We start from the raw sequence: 25,444 nt of genomic DNA, 5'->3' as shown, positions 1-25,444 counted from the left end.
TGGCATAATAAAAAATTATAGTCCATTAAACTACAGCTCGTTTATTGAGATTTCTTTAGTGTGTCTGTGGGGTGGGGGGGGTGCACATTTACCTTTTTGTTTCCTTCACTGCCAATATAGCTAGTCAATAAATCTCTCATAGTCAATATTTTAAAGCATTAATTCTCAACAATGAAATGTATTATAAAAACTTTTATTTTAACAGTTAACTTGAATAAGAGAATGCGCCACAAATTGACCAACTACTTATTATAATAGTGCATAATTCAACAGGACAAAAAATAAATTACTAAACAGAAAAAAAAAATACTATATATACTTTAAACGAAATTGAGAGATGATAGAAAAAAGGAAAAAGGAAATAAAAACGAAACCAATGTCAAAATTGTCATACAGGCCAATTCAATGGTAAAATCATTGGTAAAGTTTCGTTGAAATTTCAGACTCACTCAAAAATACCTTTACATATGATTTTGAAACCTATGCACACAATCAGCCACATGCTTGAAAGTTTTCATTTTCTTGTTTGTTAATGGATGAATGATGGTTATGATTTTACTAAAATGTTATCCTCCGTGTACTTCTCCACTTTTCATTAATCTATAAATATAAAAGCGAAAATGTGTGTATGTATGTATGTTCGCTTTTTGTGTACGTCTGTAAAAGGCTTTTTTCAGAGAAGCAGTCGGTCAGCTCACAACTTCTTAAAACTTTTTATATCACATAGACATCATAATAATATCTACGGGTTAACAACGGAGGTCGCCTGTCTATTTAATTTGCTCAACTTTGAAAAGATAAATATTCAACATTTTTCACTCGCCGCATGTGGATTAGGCTTTTTCGTATAATAAAAGCGGCACTAATTCTGGCGGTATTTTTCCGGTCACGATCGCCGGAAATGTCCGAAAGCAATCAGATTTGATAAATATGGAAATATTTTCCTTATATATCAGACAATTGCTATTCAATTTGGACAATCCCCTTTTTATGGGGAGCTGGTTCCTCCCCCTCCAACATCTTGGGAAAATAAAAATAAAAAAAAGCGTTCCCACAGTAAATGAAATACTACCCCACAGTCAAAGTTGACCTCATTAAGTCATTAAAACGTGCACCTGCCAATTCTAAATAGTTAAATAAATTCAAATGTGTTTCCGTTAGTATTTTGTGGTGGCCCAATGGTTAACGTCGCACGTTTTTTTTCACACTTTAATTTCCAACTCTGCCTCAAGGGTTTGGGTTCGATCCTTATACTTACCTACCAAAACTTTTTTTTATTATTTTAACCCCCCCCCCCAGTTTTGATTTACCCAAAACCACACACACCTCCAAACACCCGGGCAACGCCAGGTACCCCCCGCTAGTAAACCATAAAAAAGGAAATAAAATGATCAAAAGAAATTTTATCTACCTTAAATTAATGTAGTAAAAGAACTCCAAACTTTGATTTCTTTTGCTAATTGTGGAAAAAATTAGTGGTTAATTAATAGCATTGCATCACCAAAAAATCTATATTATTGTTTACTATTCTTATTTTTCTTTAAATATAAGCATAAGTTAGTAAAAAAAAAAAAAAAAAAAAAAAAATCTTGTGAAACTTTTAAAGTAATTCAAGAGAAAAATCTAGAATGAATTAAAAAAAAAAAAAAAAAAAAAAATATGATCAAATAAATTCATTTCTTGAATTCAAGCAGAACACTTGTCAAATATCAGTCATAATACAAAGTATTTTTATAGAGCATATTCCATTAAGGGCTAAATAACATCAAGTATAATGCATATACTTTAAGCAGAGTGAATGGAATTGATAAATATTGAGTTAAAAACAGGTTTGAGAAGTCAGAATTCTTTTATATAAACCAGAGGATAGTTAATTTGTCGATTGTTTTACAAAGAATATATGAAATAAAATATTTAAGGTGTAGTTTTGGACTTATGGTCATGTAGAGTCAGGTTAAATACGGGACGTCATGTAGAGTCAGGTTAAACACGGGACGTCATGTAGAGTCAGGTTAAACACGGGACGTCATGTAGAGTCAGGTTAAACACGGGACGTCATGTAGAGTCAGGTTAAACACGGGACGTCATGTAGAGTCAGGTTAAACACGGGACGTCATGTAGAGTCAGGTTAAACACGGGACGTCATGTAGAGTCAGGTTAAACACGGGACGTCATGTAGAGTCAGGTTAAACACGGGACGTCATGTAGAGTCAGGTTAAACACGGGACGTCATGTAGAGTCAGGTTAAACACGGGACGTCATGTAGAGTCAGGTTAAACACGGGACGTCATGTAGAGTCAGGTTAAATACGGGACGTCATGTAGAGTCAGGTTAAATACGGGACGTCATGTAGAGTCAGGTTAAATACGGGACGTCATGTAGAGTCAGGTTAAATACGGGACGTCATGTAGAGTCAGGTTAAATACGGGACGTCATGTAGAGTCAGGTTAAATACGGGACGTCATGTAGAGTCAGGTTAAATACGGGACGTCATGTAGAGTCAGGTTAAATACGGGACGTCATGTAGAGTCAGGTTAAATACGGGACGTCATGTAGAGTCAGGTTAAATACGGGACGTCATGTAGAGTCAGGTTAAATACGGGACGTCATGTAGAGTCAGGTTAAATACGGGACGTCATGTAGAGTCAGGTTAAATACGGGACGTCATGTAGAGTCAGGTTAAATACGGGACGTCATGTAGAGTCAGGTTAAATACGGGACGTCATGTAGAGTCAGGTTAAATACGAGACGTCATGTAGAGTCAGGTTAAATACGAGACGTCATGTACAGTCAGGTTAAATACGGGACGTCATGTAGAGTCAGGTTGAATACATGTTTTTTCAATGGTACAACCAATAAAGTGCTACGTGATAATCAATCCTAAGTGGTAGTCTCTGGGAGGTTGAAGGTTCAGTTCTCAATACAGGTGATATTTAGAATATATTTATATAATTACTAATTACTTAAGACTTCTATCCAATTCTGGATGACAGAATGTGAGCAACCTACTCTAATGGATTAAATAAAGGGTTCATTTAAAATTTGTACAGATTCAAGAGTTAGACATAAGTATTCCAAAGTTCAACAAGACATATCCAAAGATGTTACATAATATTTGTAATTGCACTGTGAATAGAAGCATATTTCTACAATATTTCCAAGAAAGAACATTTTTTCTAAAGAACACTTTCAGCAACTTGGAATAAAAAAAAAAAAAAAAAAAAAAAGTTATCCGGTATCCAGCATATAAATGTCTACTCATTTTTGGCAGGATGTCCATATTTCTTTTGACATCAGTTATATATACTGGCATGTGTTGGACAGTTGATAAGAATTTACTTCCAAACTAATCTCTGATCAACTTTTTAATTATTCTTCTTTCTCTATCTCTACCACTTCTTTACACGTTTTTTCTTGGCCTTCTTCTGTGAACTGACTTCACTATTTCGATTTTTCTACAGCTAATCTCATCCATTTTTCCAATGTTGCTATACCAACAAAGTCTCCTGTTCTGCACATGTCCCCATACTGCCCATATTTAATCTTCCTCACAGGTCATGTGATCTAAGTTTGTCTTTAACACTCACATTACACATCCATCACATCATTTTTATATCATTTCTCTCCATGCAACACATATCCTGATTTCACTTTCATATATCATCACACTGCATTCACATGCCTTGTAAGGCTCATTCTTTTGGGTGATAACAGTAAAACTTTGCTGGTTAATAATGCTGCAAGTTCACTGAATTTAATTCATTCATTCATTTTGAACCCTTCAAATGACACTTGCACAATTAGTATCACCGAAATAAATTCTGAACACCCACAATAACCTTACTATTCAAATATATTTTATCAACATTTGAGTTCTCACCAATCTCACGCATTTCTGTAACACAAACTGGTTATCTCTTAACCTATCACAGCACTTCTTGTATACTCGATGCTTACAAGTACAACAACAAACTGAGTTGCAGATTCACTTTCTACAACTTGAGCACGGGAACATTTATTTTTATGGGTGCTTTCCAACATTATAGCCACCGATCATCTGTTTGGTCTTAGTAAAATTCACTTAAACCTTTACTCAACACATGTAAATTTGAAAAAACATCTGATTTTTTTTTTTCTCATAAACTAAATGTCATTTCCATTCATTAATCTTTGGCTAAACTAAATATTTTTGTTTACTAACCAAATAGAAAAGTTACTAGCCAAACTCATATCATTTTTAGAATGTGACATCTGCGTTCTGTGATGAGTATGTACATCATAAAGATTTTTCTGTGTTTGTTTTTAAATAAGCGTAATTCTAAATATACAAATTTTATGTTGATACTTGAAGATATAAACATTCTAATTTCCTCAGATATTTTTTAAACAGCCTTCGTTAAAAAAAGAAAAAAAAAAAGTATATTGTTCTATTAAACTTTTGTTCAAATAATTTAACTTTGTTCGTTTTATATATATAAAAAAAGATATTTTTCACTTGGTGAGCTTTGGAAGATTGTAAGTAAAAGAAATACAATCACCAAAAGATAAGTGTTTCATTATTTCTAGTCGTCACTTTGAAAAATCACTCGCAAATGCAACCGTTTCACTCACAATGTAAAGCCCTGACTTGTGTTGGCATTACTTGATTTACGGTCTGTATCATGACAAACTCTTTTGCTCACATCCTGGGTCTCAGTAATATTACTAGAAGTTTTAGTCTGTGGTAATATTACTTGATCATTAGCACCCAATTCTTTAAAAACTATAATTGATGCACTGAATAAATCCGAGTGACCTCTACAGGTGGCAAAAATCTTTAGATTTAGGGTTTCTACAAACATCTGAAGTGAAACAGATTATAAAACTAATATTTTACAAACAGGAAAGTATATAGAAATAAGAGCAATATTTTGGGGAGCGGATTTTGAAAAGATGTGCATACTATGGATATATAGTTCGACTTTCAATGAATGTTCACTTTGGAGAAATCTCAAGAGATTTTTTTTTTTTTTTTTTTTTTTTTTTTGTCCTCCATAAAAATTAGGATGATATTTAAAATAGACAAGATAGGTATAAACAATGATCTCCCTTTTTGTCTAAAAAAAAAAAACATTTTAAAATTGCAAAAACTTTTACTTTACTTTTTGTAATGGTTTACAAAACAAAGAAATTAAATTATATACAATCATACACAAAAAAAAAATATTTATTTCCAGAAACTATTTTGTTTATTGATGACCATTTTAATTAATACATTCTAAAAAAAGGAAATCATCCGGGGTTTAATGGACTTACACATACAAATAAATAAAATAAAATTAAATTAAAAAATGCAAAATTTATATAAAAGGCAAAATTGGGAATCTGTAAATTTTTTCTTTTTAAAAGAAGCTCAACAGGATTCCTGAGTTTTACAAGAAGGATGGAAGTTAGATCAGCTGAAACATTGTTAGAATAACATCCAAGACTAGTACAACAGAAGCCTTCAATTCAGCATCAACTACAACTGTATCTACAATAAAGCTTTCGAGTTTCCCTAAAGATTCAGCCAATAGAAAACATTGAGAAACCACTGATATTTACAAGAAAAAGATACACAGAAGACAACGATGAATTAAGATTTGGAAATGAAATGCTTTTCAAGTTATTAATTCTTACTTTCATATAAGTTAGTATTCTGTAGAATAAGATCTTCAATAAATATTACTTCAGGTCATAATGAAACAAGCCTTTGTGATTGTACAACCACAGATATCATATATGGCTTATTTTGTAAAGGTGAGTTTTCTTAATAGACAAAACATAAGCACCTTACTGATGACAACCCATCGCTATTAGGACACAAACTGCTTTATAAAGATTACCATAATGTGGTCAATTCAAACACATTTACTTATAAAGCCACAGACAAACAGTTTTATTTATAGTACAAAAGAAATAAAATATGATTACACATAGCGGGGTTTACCATAAGTCCATTTGCAAAAATGGACTTGGTCAGATAATACATGGCTGAAATAAATATAGAAACAACAATAGATCTTTGAATAGGTTAATAATGGAAATTCTATCTCAAACTGAAACCTGATAAACCGACAGAAATGCTATTTCAAACTGAAACGCAACAGACCGACAGAAATGCTATTTCAAACCAAAACGCAACAAACCGACAGAAATGCTATTTCAAACCAAAACGCAACAGACCGACAGAAATGCTATTTCAAACCAAAACGCAACAAACTGACAGAAATGCTATTTCAAACCAAAACGCAACAGACCAACAGAAATGCTATTTCAAACTGAAACGCAACAGACCAACAGAAATGCTATTTCAAACTGAAACGCAACAGACCAACAGAAATGCTATTTCAAACTGAAACGCAACAGACCAACAGAAATGCTATTTCAAACTGAAACGCAACAGACCGACAGAAATGCTATTTCAAACTGAAACGCAACAGACCGACAGAAATGCTATTTCAAACCAAAACGCAACAGACCGACAGAAATGCTATTTCAAACCAAAACGCAACAGACCGACAGAAATGCTATTTCAAACCAAAATGCAACAGACCAACAGAAATACTATTTCAAACTGAAATGCAACAGACCGACAGAAATGCTATTTCAAAATGAAAGTAGATAGCATTATTGTGCCATATAAGATGCATAGAATAAGGTAATATTAAAACAAAGAGTTGAGGCACCATTTTTTATGCAAAAAAAAAGCTTAAGTTTTTCCCTAGTAGCATGGATATAAGTATAGTAGCATGTCCATTTTGAAAAAACATCTGTTACACAGGAAAAATTTGTTCATCCGAGTAATGCAAGAAGTGGATAGGAACTCAAACTTATATTGCTTATCAAATCGATCAACATTCCATATTTGTTAGCCATCAAACAAGACATGTACAATCATTGACAACCACATCAGTTATTACAAATCCGTGAGAAAAACATTTGTCCATCCGACCATGGAAGACAAACTCCATATTCAAGCAATAATCCACTCGATTCTTTTTATGCTACTCATATTATTAAAGGGTCAATATCAGTGCACAATCCACAACATAAGCAGGAATCATAGTGTTAGTCACTAATCCACATGTGGATAATGCTCAGATTTCAAATGCCATGTTTTTGTGAGATATGCACCATAGGTGGGTTCAGCTGGCTTTCTCCATAGGAGAAAGTTTCTATGGAAATTAAAGTGAAGCTTTGATAAATCTGGCAAAAAAATATTAAACATATGCTTCCCCCACTTCCTAGTGTTCTTTCAATGTAATGAATGTTCGTCCATTAGAATGACAAAAACTATCTGATTATCCAAGGGATGATGGAGGACACACACTGCTCAGAGCCAGCTTCACTCTTGTCCCAAGCATCCTGATCCAGTGGTAAAATAGGGTTATATCGGCCAAACTCAATGTTGGTTAACTTTGGTGAACTAATGAGAATCGGTATGCCAACATGATTATGGCATTCATATTGTAACAATCAGCCAGAAAGTAACATAAAATCACGGGAATACTTTTACAGATATTTTTAAGCATTTTGTTCATCAGATCTTGACAACGAATGTGAGACGTTGCAGATCACACTAAAACTACCAGCACCAACAACTTATAAACTGTAAAATGTTTTTGACTTGTGATGGGGGTATGAGACGAATGGATTCGCCAATCATTTTTATAACCAACAGCTGTGCTAAACAACCAATGAAAACGTCCCAAAATTATTATAAAAATTGTCGAATTTTGGATTCAATCAGTTCGCCATTTACTACGTCACGGACCGCATTTAATTCTTGGCCGCCATCTTGGTTACTGATCTGAACTATGCCGCCATCTCAATGTTTCAAAACTTAACAAAAAATTTGGAAATGCTCAAAAAAAAAAAAAAAAAATTATATATTATATATATATATATATGGATGCAACAATTCAAACATTTAAGAATCCATACCATTTTTAACAATATCATTCAAAGAAATTATCAAGAAACATTCTGATTTTTAAGGCAAGTTTACAAAATCGAATATGTAGTTCATTTGATCAATAATGATTGGATATAATATTGTTCAATTGACACTTAATATTCAAAACACAGAAAAATAATTATCCAAAACTATATACATTTAATATTTAAAAAAAAAAAAGAAAAAAAAAAAAATAGGTATAGAGATTTAAAATGAAAATATTATTTTTAAATAAAAAAAAAACATGACTACAACTTATATTTTTATAAGTATGCACTCATACAAACTTTCACTATTTTAAATCCTACTTTAAAAAGGAACATAACCTTCCCCATGTTCGAGCGTGTTGATGCCATCTTTTACAAGAGTAAGGAAAAAACCAAAAACAATCGGTATCCATTATTCCGCATCAAATGGAGGAAATTGTTCAGGATATTGGTACTTACCTACAAAAGAAAAAGAAAACAAAATTAAATATTGACAAAAAATTTTTTGATACTAATAACTCAATAAAATTAAACAAAAAAGTAAAACTCCTGGGCAACACCAAGTAGGCACATAAAATGTGTGTGCGTGTGTGTTTACAAATGTTTAGTGGAGGGTGGTGGTAAGGTAAACTATAAACAAATGTTAAGAAAAACCTCATGATTGATTGAAGTAAATATATTTAGTAGGACCCTGGAAAAAATGGGGGGGGGGCTTTGCAATCACTAGAAGTAAATTGACCAGAAAGACGCTTTCATCCAAAATGCTAAGCCTTTATCAACGGCATAATTGTTTGTAAAAAGTTAGGCGGCCTTTGTATTTAATTTACAATTAAACAAAGGAATGAAATGGCTGACTTAGATAAAAACGAGCTAAAATGCATTACGGTGGAATTTAATTTTCTACTGAAATAAAGTTGAAGGGAGACAAAAATGCTAATTTGTTTGTTTAGCCATAGTGTGTGTGTGCATGTGTGTAGCAGCTTTGTTTTTCATTTACTACAACCAGATGAAAAGCCCCAGAAGTAAATTGACCTGAAAAGATTGGAGAAGTTATTCTGAACCAAAATGTGAATATTCAATGCTCAATATAAGAATTATGCATCAATAGAACATTGAATAATAATAAAATGAAAATAATCATTTATTTAGAAAACAATGAAGATAATGAATTAATAAGATGTCTTTTTGCAAATATATATTCAAATTAGTTCATTTTCGTATGTTGATCAGACATGCTCAGTTTATTAGAAAGCTAAATTTCTTCTATTTTGAACAAGGTTTAAGTGTTTTAATCTCACTATCAGTGTGATAAAATAACATAACTTCATAAATAGCGATACAGAAAAAAAAGCAAACCACTGAAATTAATCAGTGGAGGGACTAAATTTTTTAATCATCTAATGAATGATAATTTCACTTAGAAAGAATTACATTTCAAAATAAAAATTTATTGTTTGAAACAAAGAATACAAGCTTTCTAATAATTTTAAGGATTAATATTTTATTTGGATACCAAATTTCATATCCTTTTTCTGCTTTCAACCTTCATTCCCTTTCTCCATGTCCCTAGGGATTTAATCTTTACTAGTTTCTTTGTACATGCTATTTAGCAAAATAATTTTCAAACCAGTATTAATATATTGCTAGTAATTTTCCCCGAGGAGATGTACTTACATTGAAAATCCATGCATTAAGGAAATTATTTTAAACATTGTATTCTTTGTCTCAAACAAATTTTTTTTTTTTTTGAAAAGTAATTATTTTAAATGAAATTTAAATATATAAACTAATCGTATTTGCTCTATCTAGTATATTGAGCAATTTTTATTGGGCTCAGATTCTTTTATATAAATACTAGCCTGGGTGCCCTGCGTTTCCCAGGTGTTTGGATGTGTGTGGTGAGCAAAAAAAAAAAAAAAAAGTTGTAGTAGGCAGGCAAGCTCGAACCCGTACAGCCAAGGAGGAAAAGAATGTGGAGAAAAAAAAGTCTTTGTCGTTGAATCCATCGCCAAACCGGAAGTGGTGAAGGTTTAAATTAAGGCTAATCAATTGAAAAGAGGGGATCTTGAAATATTGAAATATATATTTTTTTCGAAATATTGAAATACATATTTTAATCATCGTCAGGTGGTAACCGTGATGGATAGGAACTCTGAACCTCCTGACTGCATTCACTGCAATTACTGCCTTCCGTAGTTGTTGTTGTCTCACCACGTTTTGGCCAAGTAAGCCTCTGGCTTGCTTTGGGTATGACTGAAACCGCTATCTTCAGACAATTTTCACCTGGAACTGTAGAGATTCAACGTCTATCAATTGTGCCACAGGCCCCGAAGACGTTGAATCTCTACAGTTTCAGGTGAGAATTGTCTGAAGATAGCGGTTTCAGTCCTACCCAAAGCCGTCCAGAGGCTTACTTGGCCAAAACGTGGTGAGACGACAACTATGGAAGGCAGTAATTGCAGTGGATGCAGTCAGGAGATTCAGAGTTCCTATCTGTCGCGGTTACAACCTGATGAAGGCCAGAGGAATAGTTGGCCGAAATGTCGTGAAACAACTAAGAAAAAGATGAGGATAATGGTCCGCAATAAATAAAATTAATAAAAAAACAAGCATCTCAATAATGAATTCCAATTAAAAAAATTTTTAAATTGTTTAACAAGTTACAAAAGCTTTCTATTTCCAGAAAAGGTAATTCATCATTTATATACCAAACAAGATTGATGAAAAACTTAAAACAGGAGGAAGCTGTATCCAGCCAAACATTTTTTTTTATTTTGTCAGATCAGGTTTCCAATTAGGCATACAATAACATCATCAATGATAATGAAGAGGTGGAGGAGGAGTCTGGATGATTTAAGTATCTTTTTTTTTTCTTTTTTTACATAGGCATCACCACATTATCAAGGCCAAGAGGCCACTCAAGGATAAGGGTTAAAGAGTGTACAGTAGAAATTGGACAATATAGTAATCATTAGTAATGAAAATTTGGTAAATTTGATAACTTATATGGAACGGCTCATCAAGAACTTATTTACGTTAGACTTGAACACAACCATATTGTAGTCAGCTGGAAAGCAGGAAAACGGAAGACAATTCCACAGGCGTGCAGTTCTAAGAAAGAAGCTTTGTTCATGGAATTTACGTTTAGGTTTAGGCACAGATAAAGAGTGGGGGGAATTATTGATAGTGTTTACAGCTAGACAAGTGTTTCTTGTGAAAGTTTGGCGAGGGGGGACCATAGATTGAAGCTCAGTCGAACACTTTCCATGAAAATAACGATACATCAGAGACAAACTCGCAACATCTCTTCTGTGAGATAGAGGTTGCAAGGAAGAGAAAAGGACATCTCCTACGAGGCTACGAAGTCTATTTTGAACTCTATCAAGGCAGGTCAAGTCCTTTCTAGCAGCTCCTGCCCAGATGTGGCAACAGTATTCCATCCTTAGACGTACCTGTTAGTTATCTAGTTAACATTGGGGACACTGCTAAAGATTTAAATATGCAAACATTATTAAAGAAATATATAATTTCTTACTAGAGTAACACAAACTTATTTGTTAAATTTATGAGCAATAAAAAAAAATTGGATGTGATTTGGACTAGATGTACCACATGGTAACAAAATAAATCAGTAAAGCAAAGGCTCTAGATACATAGCTTTTTCAAATCATTCTCAGTCGTGTAATATACATATAAAATAAATGGATCGATTGTAACCAGAAGTGACTCAAAGGCTCCCTTTTTGTTAGCTACTGCAGAGACGTAGACAGAGGAACATGCTACTCCTTTCACTGAATTGCTCTATTTACTTTTGATTCTTACTTGATGCCGGATGTTTAGCAAGAAGAAATCAAGTACCATTTATTGAGTCCTTAGTATAACTTAGCAGATGATTGAACTTCAGACTTAGAGTGAGAGATAAAATAATTAGATAAATACCTGAAAGAGTTAGAATGGCTCAAAAATGGGAGCTCATTTACATTGAATTAATTTGCAAAATTAATCACCTATTTTAAAATCAAATTTTTTTTTCCAGGTGTTCACATGTAATCAAAGTAGAAGATTTTTTAGGTGGTGGCAAGGGGGATAGTTGAAGGTATTAACTTTTAAATATAGATATAATTTCTTTTTAATTTGACAAAATGTTCTGTTTGTGTATTGTATCCAAGATATCCATTTTTTCCTATTTATACACTTTAGCCATTTTACCATGCTGGTTTTACCTAAATTTAGTCACAAATTCTGTAGCAATTTCATCACTCAACATTCTGGTTCAACTATTTATTTTAATATTTGCAATTAAAATATTCCAGATATCAAATGAAGCAATATATTAGTGTCAATGTTTGAATTAAAACAAGAAACCAATATGAACCATTTGATCTAAGAATTTTTTTTTATTTTATTTTTATTTTTTTATTTTTTACAAGAGTCATCTATAAATATAAAAGCAAAAATGTATGTATGTTTGTGTGTTCGCTTTTTCTGTATGTCTACAAAAGGCTTTTTTCAGAGAAGCGGTCGCTCGCTTCACAACTTTAAAACTTTTTATATCACATATAAATTGTAATATCTCACAGTTAACAACAAAGCTCACCTGTCTATTTAATTTGCTCGATTTCGGGAAGATAAATATTCAACATTTGTCGCTCACCGCATGAGGGTTAGTCTTTTTCCTATAACATCTTGGGGGAAAAAAAAGCGTTCAGCAGTAAACTATCCCGCAGTCAAACTTGACCTCATTAACTCATTAAAACGGGCACCTGCCAAATCCAAGTAATTAAATAAATTCAAACGTGTTTCCGTTAGCATATCGCAGTGGGGCAGTGGTTAACGTCGCACATTTTTTTTTTCACACTTTAATTTACAACTTTGCCTCAACGGTTCGGGTTCGATCCTCATACTTTCTTTTTTTTTATCCACCCCCCACCCACGGAGTTTCCACACACACACACACACCTCCAAACACCCGGGCAACGCCGGGTACACCTCGCTAGTCTATAAATATAAAAGCGAAAATGTGTGTATGTATGTATGTTTGTATGTGTGTCCGCTAAAAACTTTCGACAGACACTACGAAAATTCACAAACTCGGTATCATATTGAAGCCCCATCTTTCGCACGAAAAATATCAAAAAATTGGCCAAAAACGTTAATTTTTACACCCCGAAATCGACAATTTCAATGTGGGGGTCAACAAAAACCATCCCCTCATGACGACCGGTTCTACGCATGCGTCAGATGTAGTCATGACCTGATTTACTTTAAATACTTGAAGAACTGACTAAATTTCATGTACGTCGCGTTAACTCAGTTGGTTAGCACGTTGGTTCGCTATCTAAATGTTTTGGGTTCGAATCGTGGTGTGAGATGTCGTTTTTTTTTTGTTTTTTTTCGATTTTTTAAATTTAAATATTGAACCAGTGTTATTTAAGCCATTTTTCACGTACCGTTCGTTTTCGTTTTTTTTACTTCGTACCCACCGATTGTTTCAATTTTAATATCGAAACAGGCTTATTTAAGCCATTTTTCACGTTTTTTTTTTTGGTTTTAACATTCGTTTTTCTGTTTTCTTTTTTCGATTTTTACATTTAACATCGTTCGTTTGCCTTACGTTAGTTTTTTTTGTGTTTTTTTTTCGATGTTTTGATTACCTACCCCCCCCCCCGCTTAAGTTTTAACGTTCGTTTTTATGTTTTCTTTTTTACTTCGCTTATAACAAACAAACCTGGTCATTGACCTCATTTGCTGAATAGCTATTGCTTACGTCGTCGTTGTCACGCTCTACGGCTTCCATGCGGGCACCTGTCAATTTGGTTCTTACTTAAATAAATTCAAACATCTTTCAGTAACTCATTCTGGCTGGCCGAACGATTCATGTTTTTTTCACATTTTATTTTCAAATTTTGCCTCAGGGCTTCGGGTTCGATCCTACCAACTTTACTCCCCCCGGTTTCTTTTTTATTCAACAGAACACACACCTCCAAACACCCGGGCAACACTGGGTACCCCCCGCTAAACTATAATATAAATCTCCCTTGTCTGTTTAAACGTATGTATGTATGTTTGTATATCTGCCTAAAACTTCCGACAGAGGTGACGGATTTTCATGAGATTGGTATCGTTTTGAAGCTCGACCCTTCGGACGACAAATATTGAAAAATTGGCTAAAAACATTTACTCCTCCTCCTTCAACTGGGCACTTTTCTACAAGGAGGAGGGAGGGTCGCCTTTTTTGCCAATATTTTCGAAAGTCATCCTCTCTTTTCAATTAACTAGCCTTAATATAAACCTTCACCATTTCTGGATTTGCAATGGATGCAACAGCAAAGACGTCACATTTTTTTCATGTTCTTTTCTCCTTCGCCTGCTTGCCTACTACCTCTTTTTTTTCTCAACACACCTCCAAACATCCGGGCAACGCCGAGCACCAAGGCTAGTCTATATATATAAAAAGCAAAATGTGTGTGTGTGTGTGTGTAATTCTCACAAAAACTTTTTACACGGGCCACGGATTTTAACCACATAGGTATCATTTTAAAGCTTGAACCTTCTCCCGACAAATATCGAAAAATTGGCCCAAAACATTAATTCCTTCACCCTAAAATCATCAGTTTTGTACAGGTAGGGTATAGCAAAAACCATCCTCTCATGACAAGTTCGCTTCTACGCATGCGCAAATGACGTCAGAACATGATTTAGTTTAAATATTAAAAAAAACGACCCGATTTCGTCAACGTCGTCTTAGCTCACTTGATTAGAGGTTGGCGTCATTATCTAAAAGTTGTAAGTTCGAATCGTGGTATGAGGCTTTTTTTTCCCGATGTTTTGTTATTTAAGCTATTTTTCACGTTCTATGTTTTTGGGGTTTTAATTTTTCAGCTTTTTTAAAAGAAGTTTTAACGTTTGTTTTTCGGGGGGGGGGGGTCCCCCCCCCCATTACATTCGCTATTTTTTTTTTTTTTGTTTTTCCGATTTTTACATTTAACATCGTTCATTTGCCTTACGTTAGTTTTTTTTTTTTTTCGATTTTTTTAAGTTTTAACATTTATTTTATATAAAATATTTAATAATTTACTATTCAATATTTAAAAATATTTACTTTGCTTATTCTTATTTTTTGATTACCCCAAAAGCACACACACCTCTAAACACCCGGGCAACGCTGGGGTACCCCCGCTAGTCTAATATATAAAAGGCAAAATGGCCGGGTGCGCGCATTTGTGTATGTTTACAAAAGGCTTTTTGCGTCAGGGTTCTCACATCAGTTAGATTCTGGGAGAAGGTTTCTTATACCTCCTAGATTATAATATCTCAGATTCGCAAACGGACATGATTTCGAAGCCCCCGAAGAAGGAGGTCGCCGCCTCCCTGCCCCCTCTGTGATAATGATATCAGGAGGGAGTGTGGCAGAAGCTGTGAAAATGAGGGCTTACCGTCCAAACGACCTAGGTGTGCGTGTGCTTTGTCATCGCTGCGAAGCTAGGATAAGAAAAGAATTCCAAGATGGCGCGTTTTGTAATGGTATGATCTCGGAAACTCTCGCAAAATCTCGTGCATATATGCAAATCAGTTGGTCTTCGACAACTATAAATTCAGGTCATTTTGGAAGGCAAGGTGGGAGGAAAGAACGGCCGGTTGGTAATTGTGTATGCTGGATTGTGTTGGTGGCGTGTCACTGTGTCTGTGTGTGTACTGATCAAACCGCTTTCCTGTCCCTTGCACATTGGACTTTGAATTGGTTTACGTTAGACTTGCACTTTGGACTTTGAATTGGTTTACATTGGACTTCAACTTCAGTCTATAGTTTTTTTTGTTAGAGTTTTAAAAAATTTCCTTTGTGCCATCGCTTCGAGCGTTTGTTTGTCTTTTTCGTATAAATAAAGCAAAACTAATCGAACGCAAACTGGCACCTGGCCTTCCGACCGAGTAGTACCTGTTCTGTTCAGTCCTTAGTCAATGTAGGAGAAACCCTTCATACGGAAACAATTACTAATTATTTAGATACTGTCAGAGTACCCCCTTTTTAGGGGGAGCTGCTTTTCCCCCCACATTAAAAACAACCTTTATGGGAGGTTTAAAAGCAATGCCATTTCTTCAAGTCACTTTTTTGATTGACTACGTTTAATTTGAACGCTTTACACTTCCAGTGGAATCATGGCATAGCAGTAAGACATCAGGTTTTCTTTCACTTTCTTTTCCACCTTCACTTTGCGGGTTCGAGCCTACCCGCCAACACTTTTTTTTTTTTTTTTTTTAAACGCCTACAAACATTCAGGCAACGCCGGGCACCCAGGCTAGTAGATTATAAATTTAAGATGTGTTAAAAGAAAAATTTAAGTTTTTAATTTATTAATCTACATAATGTTTACCACCTTCCATACCAATTTTAAAAAAAAAAAAAAAAAATAGGTTTATCCGATCATCAAAGATAAAATGCGAAATAGTTGCTGGCTATGAGAAGTTTTTATCCATGTCAAAATGAATTGTTCCAAAATCCAATAAAATCGTTATCATCATCATATTCAACATCATGGTTAGAATTTTATTGTTATCCATTATTACAATAAATTAAAACATTAAAATGTTTTGATTTATTTAACAAATATTCAACTGACAATTATTTTTCAGAACATTGTACATGAGCAATGTGAACTTTCCATGGAGTGGTTGTAAGAAAAGAAAGCGACAGCAAGACTAATCTTACTGCCACTCTACTTGTAAAAAAGGTCAGTCAGGACCAGACATAGGTCATTTGTAAATAGTGGCAGAACAATAAAGACTAGGGCTCGCTCTCTCACATAGACACACAAACCTATCCTAATAGCACAGCTATTCCATTGAATGTCAAACCTATCCATTCCAATAGATGTGGGTCAAATATTATATGCAGAAAAAAAATGCTTTTGTTTTTTTGTGTTTGTTTATTCATGAACAAGAGTGTTTTTTTTTTTTTGTTTTTTTTATTATTTTTTGTTTTGCTTTTTTTCATGGTTGTTGTTGTACACAAATTATGCAGAGTACTGCTGAACTGGGACAAAAGCACACAGTCTTTAGAGCTTTCTCTCTCTCTCTCTCTCTCTCTCTCTCTTACCCCCACCTTTCAAAAAATAAATAACAAATAAACCAACATTTTAGGTCAACAAGATGTTTTTATGCATATAAAGTCAATTAGTAATACAGAATTCTAACATTTTCTGTAAATGTAGCAAGCAATGAATTCTTTATGTAAAAAAAAAAATGTTATAATTTCTTAACATGTATCAAGTAAATAAGTTCATTATTAAGCTTATCTTGTAACTTTATGCTGAAACTAACTAGCTGTATAAACAGTATGATTATACAGCAGAGTTAGAACTGGAGAATCAGGGACCCCGCATATCTCTGAAAAGCCTTCTATATCAAAATATTAGGCCTAAGAATACACAAAGCAAGTTGCATGCTGACCTAAAATTATGAAATAAAACTTAAAATACATTAAAGAAAAATGTGATGAGGAAACAGGAAATGTGCACGTAAAGTACAAGTCATTCAACATCCTGAAATCTAAACAGACGTTTTTTTTGTTTTTTTCATTACTTCAAAAGTAGCAACGTTGCCAATGTAATACTAGCTTTTCTTCATAATTTTTAGGGAGAAACCCCATTACCTAAAATGGTTAAGCAAGGATTTATAAAACAGTATAGCTTGGATTTCGTTATTTGTTGACCCTCGGCCCTTTTTATTAATACACTAGCAGGGCTAACTGGCATTGCCCGGGGCCATAAAAAAAATAAAACTCGATAGAAGATGCTAAATAGTGTTAAGTTTTACACACTCCCTCCCTCCGTAGAAGAAAAATTCCTTTATGTGAGAGGTGAAAAAAATAAAACTTGGGAAACCTTTAGAACACTATTTCCATGCAATACAAAATTTTTGGCTTTTTAATCATTTAGGAAATCAAATAAATTCTTCTCCAGATGGAGTTTTTAAACTACTTATGAAATTACATTTTATCAGAAATAATTTATGTTTATCGTTTTTTTTTTTTTTTTAAATGATCAATTGTAATCAGGAATAAAGATGATTAATAAGTTGGAATTGTATAGAAGATAAACTTTAAGAGAAAATTTTTTGTACTATTAAATGTGTTATAAATTATATCAAACAGATCCAATGTGTTAGCTGTTGAAATTAACTTTTATTTATTTATTTTTAAATATTACCACCCAGGCTTAAATTCTGTCAAACTTGCAACTCATGAAATCACTTAATTTTGAAAATTCTTGATTGAATAAATGCTGAAAATTTTATTAAAATTGGAAAATTCTGATTTTTTTTTTATTATTAAAAACAAACATTAAACATTGATTTATTTCCAACCAGCAGAAAGACCTGACGTTGCCCCAGCTTGAATGAGGATTAAAGAATGTCCCACACCACACTTGTTATTGAAATCGGTGAAACTGCACATTTTTCAATAAAATCAATTGTCTGCTCTAGTTTGGGACCCACTGTGGTGCACCAGGAGGAAGCTTCACATGCCTTCCTGCAGTAACTTCGTCCATAATACATTGTAATCTACATTGCACTGTAAAGAACCTACTGTTTTTATATAATGGCTTGAATTAAAATTTAAAGATTAAACATCATGATTCATTTGTGCCCTAAACAGAAACATTTATTTCAAACGCACCTGTCTTATAAAAAAACCTACAGTTAATTTTATATGCCGGATCTTTCTGCTTGTGTGGTGATAAAACTCCTCAAATGCACTTGTGAAGTTAGGATTTACAAGGTGTAAACTTTGTGAAAAATCGGTCTGTTCCTTGAATCAGATTTTTTGATTATCGAGTTTCTTATACTTATGCAAGGTATTTTGATACAAAACCTATCTAAGAATACTCCCAGGCCCCAAAAGTATATTTGTGTGAAAGTTCATAAAAATCAGCCCAGCCATTTCAGAGTCCATAGGGAACTCTCTATCTCTCTCTCTCTCTCACACACACACACACACACACACACACAGTGCCTTCTATATATAAGTAGAGATAGTCTCCTAAATTTGACAGGATTCATAGAGGTGTCATGAGAGGAAATAAAAAGGGGGCAATTATTTTTCAATGTAAATAAACATAACATTTTAAATACTAATGAATTAAAATGGAATAAAATGTCACTATTATTAAGTATTTTTAATTCAGCATACATAAACGTAAAATGTATTAAGTTTACTGATATTCAAAATAACTGTTTCTTTGAATGCTAAAAATAAATAGAAGCGAATGAAATAAATTTTATTAGACAATTTATATTGTTTTAAAAATGAAAATTCATAATAATTTAGTTTAAAGCCCTAATATTTCAGAGATGTAATAGTTATTCATCTCAAAGACGTCTGTTTTTTAATTGACATTTTACATAACATACTAATAAAAAATAATTGTTAGAATAAAATACATTAAGTGTACTTTGAAAATGTATAAAATTTTGTGTTAAAATTTATAAAATATGCATACGTCAACATTAGACAAAATTGAAAATGGACATTTTTTTAAAGAAAATTTAGTTACATATATAAGGGAATACTGGTATAAGTTAGATAGGTCCAGTTTATATAATATATTATATTTTAGAGCTATTATAAGCAGATCTTTTTGTAAAGTAGATAATTGCTATTATTAGTGACCAACTAACCTGAAGACGAATTCAAATTGATACATATACCCTCCCCAGTATGAGTAAAATTAATTGTCCAAGCAGAACAGTTTTGCACCACTTTAAAATGAAGATATAACGCTAAACCTAAAATCCTTATTTAAATTTTGGGAGAGAGAGTGCAAGAAATAAATAAAATCGAGCCATGCAGAAATCAGTTATTTAAGAGAAATGGATATAAGTGAAAATTACACCATTTCTGAAAAAAGATATATATATATATATATATATATATATATATATATATATATATATATATATATATATATATATGTATGTTACAATTAGAAATATAATTTATAGAACATACTTCAAGAGTATATACTTTCTTATAATCTTATGAGTATGTAAAAGTAATATAAAAGAGAGTTTTTTTGTTTTTTTTTATATTAGGTCCGATGTTGATAAAGGGATCAATATTATAAATAGAGCATTAATATAAGAGAAGATAAAATGATGAAAAATTTAAAATTTACATTATTAATTCATTGAGAGCTAGAAATAAAGAATATAAAAGATTTTCCTAATTCTCACTTTTTATCAAAAATAAGCTACTCCTGATGTTATATGTGTATATCTAACCTTATTTTGGTCTTGAGAGACAATGGCTATCCTCTGTAAGAATGCCTACAGGTTAAGTCGAAATTGAAGCGAGGGTGGTACAATTTGCAATCACACATCTGATCCAGCATTACTTTGACATGGGACTCAATCAAAGTCCAGTTGACTGAAAACAATGCTGCAATAAGCAGCCTATGGTTATTTTAGTTTTTCTTATCAGAAAAGTTGCATCACTAAAGTTTGAGAGTTTAGTCTCTGCATTTGTAACTATTACACCATGCCACATCTTTGTGTATGTAAATCTTAATTTATCTCAATATTAGGAAAGTACTTTTTACTTCTATCTTATTCTATTGAAATAAAATCAACAGACTGTATGACAGAGACGGCTTTAAGATTTTTGCTCTTTGTTCACTGGGTATATTTTCCAAATAGTTTTTGAAATTCTTTTGCAATTTTTTTATTTTTTTTTCTTTAATTTTCTCCCTTTGAAAATTGTAACGTTGGGTATGGGGCAGCCAAACCAGCTGCCAAAATTGCCTTGCTTTTTATTGAAACCAACCAAGAGCTCTTTTTAGTATCCTCGTTGTTCCCTTAAGTGCAATTGTCTGGATCTCTTTTGCACTTGGTTCACCAGGAATATTAGTTAGGTAGGACTTGTGCTCCTATAATTACTGAAATGATGGAGATGTTCCTAAGATTCCAGTTTAGACAATTTGGAATCAGCTGTTAAATACATTGTTATTATACATTGTATTACCTAAACAATACTGAACTTTATTGCTATTTGTAATATTTACAAAAATAGGTTAACTTTTTCAGATTTATAAATTTCTCATGAATTGTTGATAATTTAAAAAAAAAAAAGAAAAGAAAAAATCAACCTAAAAAAATAAATAAAATGTTCTTTATAGAAGTGCTAACCCAATTTTTATTATTTATCGTAATTCAAAGAAATACTATATTAAACAGGATTATATAAAAAAATAATTTTAAAATGTACAATTATTAATAATTGATGAATGATTGAAGACAGAAAGCAAACATGGCTAACTTGACAGCAATGGATCCATAATATGAGTCATGGTAGAAACTGAAATCATTCTAGGTCAGTTGCTGACCCGTTCTTGGATAAAACAACAACAAAAATAGTATAAAACTGATCAATAATGCAATGGAGACATTATCATAAAATGAAATTCATTCTGAAGATTGTGTTTTTTTTTTTTGTTTTTTTTTGTTTTTTTCATGATAAATGAAATTAACACTCAATAAATTCTTGACACAACTGGAATTATTAATTGAACATTTCCATCTGTTTGCAGGTCTCATTTCTACATAAACAGATAGACAATATTTGAGGTTAACATAAAGATAAGAATTGTGATGGGCATTTATGCTTGTTCAAAAAATGGCAAGAGAAACACTGTCCACTCTACATAATTATCATCATTACTAACACAGCTGACTCATTTGAGAGCGAGAGAGAGAGAAAAAAAAGTTGACAAGCGCTGACAAAAACATGTCCCAAAAGACCATAATCTAACAATGGCATAATCTAAAAGCTTTTCATTTCCTTGTAGCAAATAGTAGAATAGACATTTGAAACTACGAAAAACAAAAAATATAAAACCAACATTATGAAAATTATCAATTAAGGCTTTTCTTCATATGTATGCTACATCATTCCACATTATCATAGTTTTTGCCGATTGAAACGATTTGATTTATTCTTATTTTAGTTGTCATATTCGCAACATTTTGACTGATGCAACCTCCTACCTTCTTCAGGTATAACTCCATCTCTCCCACGGCGATATTATGTGACAATAGAGTCGGAAGGTCGGATTTGAAAAGCAACCACTCTAAAAGGAAAGGACTGGAGCCTGCAAAAATGCTTAGGCATCTGTTTGCATCCTGATAATAAACCCCTTCTAAAAGGAAGAAGGCAAAGCCTGGGAGAGAGAACTGTACAAGATCAGAGCCATACGTCAGCCAACAGAGAAAAGGGCCATCTCAACAATAGTCTAGATTCCAATGGCTTTGGGGCCCTAAAAGAAAATTCTCTGGTTGGAGTTTGAGTATGACTCAACATCTCACTTAATTCTTTCAAACAATAAGAGCATTAATAAGACTTAAAGTAAGATATAAGTAGGATATTGCATTCGTGTGTTCAGACTAAGTCATCTCATAATTCCTCAATACAAATCAAAAATTAATAAATTTGTTTTGTGAAATAAAAGATGGAGGAATAACATAATTACTAGGTTGTAATATTTCAACAGAAAACTTGGAAATAATCCTTAAAATCTTTAACAGATTTTTTAATTATCTTTCAAGTTTAAATACATTTTAACAGGAAAATCCTTTAAATTTACATTGTACACCATAAAATGCTCATCAACAATTAATGAGATATGATGTCATTCATGAATATAAAATATTTTTTTATAGTAGCATTTCTCTATTGCATTTGATTCTGCTTTAATCATACATGATAGAATTTGAATTTATGTTCCATTAATTTTGTTTAAAACTCGCTTTAAGTATAATAATAGATATGCAAATTTTTTAAGAATCACCAGGGGTGAAATTAGTAATGGAAGGTCAGAGTAAACAAGTATTTTTTTTTTTTTTAAAGACACATTTCTGTTTCATCGTTGTTTTAAAAGAGAATAAAATTTAGATTTAAAACTTAATTTCACGTTATATTCTCTGGAGTTAAATATGACATTAAAAATTAGGAATTATATAATTTTAAAACCTAAATAATAATATGGGGCATCTTTAAAAAGAAAAAAAGAAAAAAAAAAAAAAGGAGAAATATTTAAAGTTGGCAAATTCAATATTTTTTCAGATTTATTTTGGATATTTGATTCATGATAAAACTTTTGAAATGCACTTGTGATGTTAGGTTGTATAAAAGTGTTCCGATACAAAACCTATGTAAGAACACTGTCAGACACATCAAGTACCTTCATGTTAAATTTTAAAAATCGGCCCAGCTGTTTCCAAGTCGATAGGAAATGAACTCTCACACACACAAAGCCCCTTTTATATGATAGATACTATACTAGTATATAAAACTATACTCAAGACTAATTTCGATAATATGGAAAAGGTTGTACGATCACACCACCACCGGTAAATGGTCACTTAAATTGTTAAACAAAATAGAAGCAAAGGAGAAGAGAAAGGAAGGGGGGTCTAAAGTGAAATTAACACCGTGACATTGAATGAGAAGGTGGGGATCATTCTTGTTGCTATGCCAATGACTAGGTCAAACATTCCTTCAGGAGAACTCACAGGACTAGGTTGTAGAGCTCAAAAGGAGTTCAAGACACACAAAGAGAGAAAGAAAAAATTTAATAACCTATAACAAATATCAAAGCTATACAGAAGATGTAACGTTGATACTTTTGACAAATATAATTAATATAACATTTATTTATGTGAAGGATTAATAAACGATTGTCATAGATTTAAATATCAATTAATGTAAACATTGAAGCTGCAAAAGGAAAAATAATTTGTTTTTATATATTTAAAGCAATCAAGCAATAAGAAAGTGAAGTCTGAAGATATTTCACATTTAGATGTAACTAGCGAGGGGTACCCGGCATTGCCCGGGTGTTTGGAGGTGTGTGTGGAAACTCCGGGGGGGGGGGTTTAAAAAAAAAAGTAAGTATGAGGATCGAACCCTTGGGGCAAAGTTGTAAATTAAAGTGTGAAAAAAAAAAAAAAAAAACGTGCGACGTTAACCATTGCCCCACCGCGAGATGCTAACGGAAACACGTTTGAATTTATTTAATTACTTGGATTTGGCAGGTGCCCGTTTTAATGAGTTAATGAAGTCAAGTTTGACAGCGGGATTTTTATTTTCCCAAGATGTTATAGGAAAAAGACTAATCCACGTGCGGCGAGTGACAGATGTTGAATATTTATCTTCCCGAAATCGAGCAAATTAAATATACAGGCGAGCTTCGTTGTTAACTGTGAGATATTACGATTTATATGAGATATAAAAAGTTTTAAAAAGTTGTGAAGCGACTGACCGCTTCTCTGAAAAAAGCCTTTTGTAGACATACAGAAAAAGCGAACACACATACATACATTTTCGCTTTTATATTTATAGATTAATATATGGCTTAACTATGTTTTTGACAGAGTAAAAGAGGGGTAAGAATAGCTCAATGAATTTTCGATAATACAAAAAATAGAAAATATTCCTAGGTGTTGTTTTTAACTGAATAATTATACAATTCACTAATGAAATAACATGATTGGAAAAATAAGTATTGTTATATTAAATCCATTTTTTATACAACTTGATAGGAAAGAAAATGATAATCAATGTTACCTCTAAGTTAGTCTTCATTTATTGATTAAAAAAAAAAAAAAAAAAAAAAAATTGATTGGGCATGTGCCTACAGTGTGATGATATATGAAAGTGAAAGCTAACAAGAGAAGGCAGAGGACATTCTCTGCATGGAGAGAAAGGATATCAGAATTATACAATGAATGTGTAATGAGTCGTAACTACATGCTTAAATTTGATGATCTTGGAGAATGATTAAATCTAGACAGTATAGGGATATATGCGTAAAATAAAAGAGTTTGATGGGATGTTAATGTTGAAAGTATGGATGAGAGTCATACTGAGTAGATGCAGAATAGTTGAGGTAGCAGGGTCAGTTTGCAGAATTCTAAGGAAAACATAAGAAATGATAAGATGGACTTGATAGAAAAAAATAAAGATTTGGCCAGTTTAGTTTAGAAATCCATTTTAAAATGCCAGCATGTAAAACAGACATTAAAGCAAGTCTTATGATGTTGTCCCATTTTTAAGCAAGTATACATCTAAGAAATTGACTAATCAAAAACTATTTATTTACAGGGGACTATTACTAAAATATCTCTAACAAAGCACCAGACAGAACTTTTGTATTCTTCACTGTTTATTTATCCATTTGTCATTTTCGGAACAGGTTCATTAGTTTTTTTTGTTTTTTGTTTTTTTTTCACATCAAGTTCTCGCTAGTGCAGGAAATTAGGTTGAATTTTTTGTACAACTCTTGTTTGCCCACCCTCACCAAAATTATACATTTTTACAAATATTTAAAATTATTACAAAGGATAAAAAATATGAGTCAAGGTAATAGGCAAAGAAAACCTTACAAATAAAGAGTTTTGTTTACATGAGAAAAACTTGATCAAAGAT

The 25,444-nt window shown here is 32.5% G+C and overlaps 1 protein-coding gene across 21 annotated transcripts in view; it reads right to left on the bottom strand.

Moving 5' to 3' along the window:
* The window catches only part of LOC145293059 (myotubularin-related protein 13-like), a 508,291-nt gene that overhangs the window by 392,842 nt on the left and 90,005 nt on the right, over positions 1 to 25,444 (bottom strand). The gene's annotated exons all lie outside the window — the stretch shown is intronic.

This window comes from Euprymna scolopes, chromosome 14 (genome assembly GCF_053919585.1).
Source record: "Euprymna scolopes isolate OS-2025 chromosome 14, ASM5391958v1, whole genome shotgun sequence".
NCBI lineage: Eukaryota > Metazoa > Mollusca > Cephalopoda > Sepiida > Sepiolidae > Euprymna > Euprymna scolopes.
The sequence above is the reverse complement of the archived record's forward strand: the minus strand, read 5'-3'. Positions and strand labels throughout refer to the sequence as shown.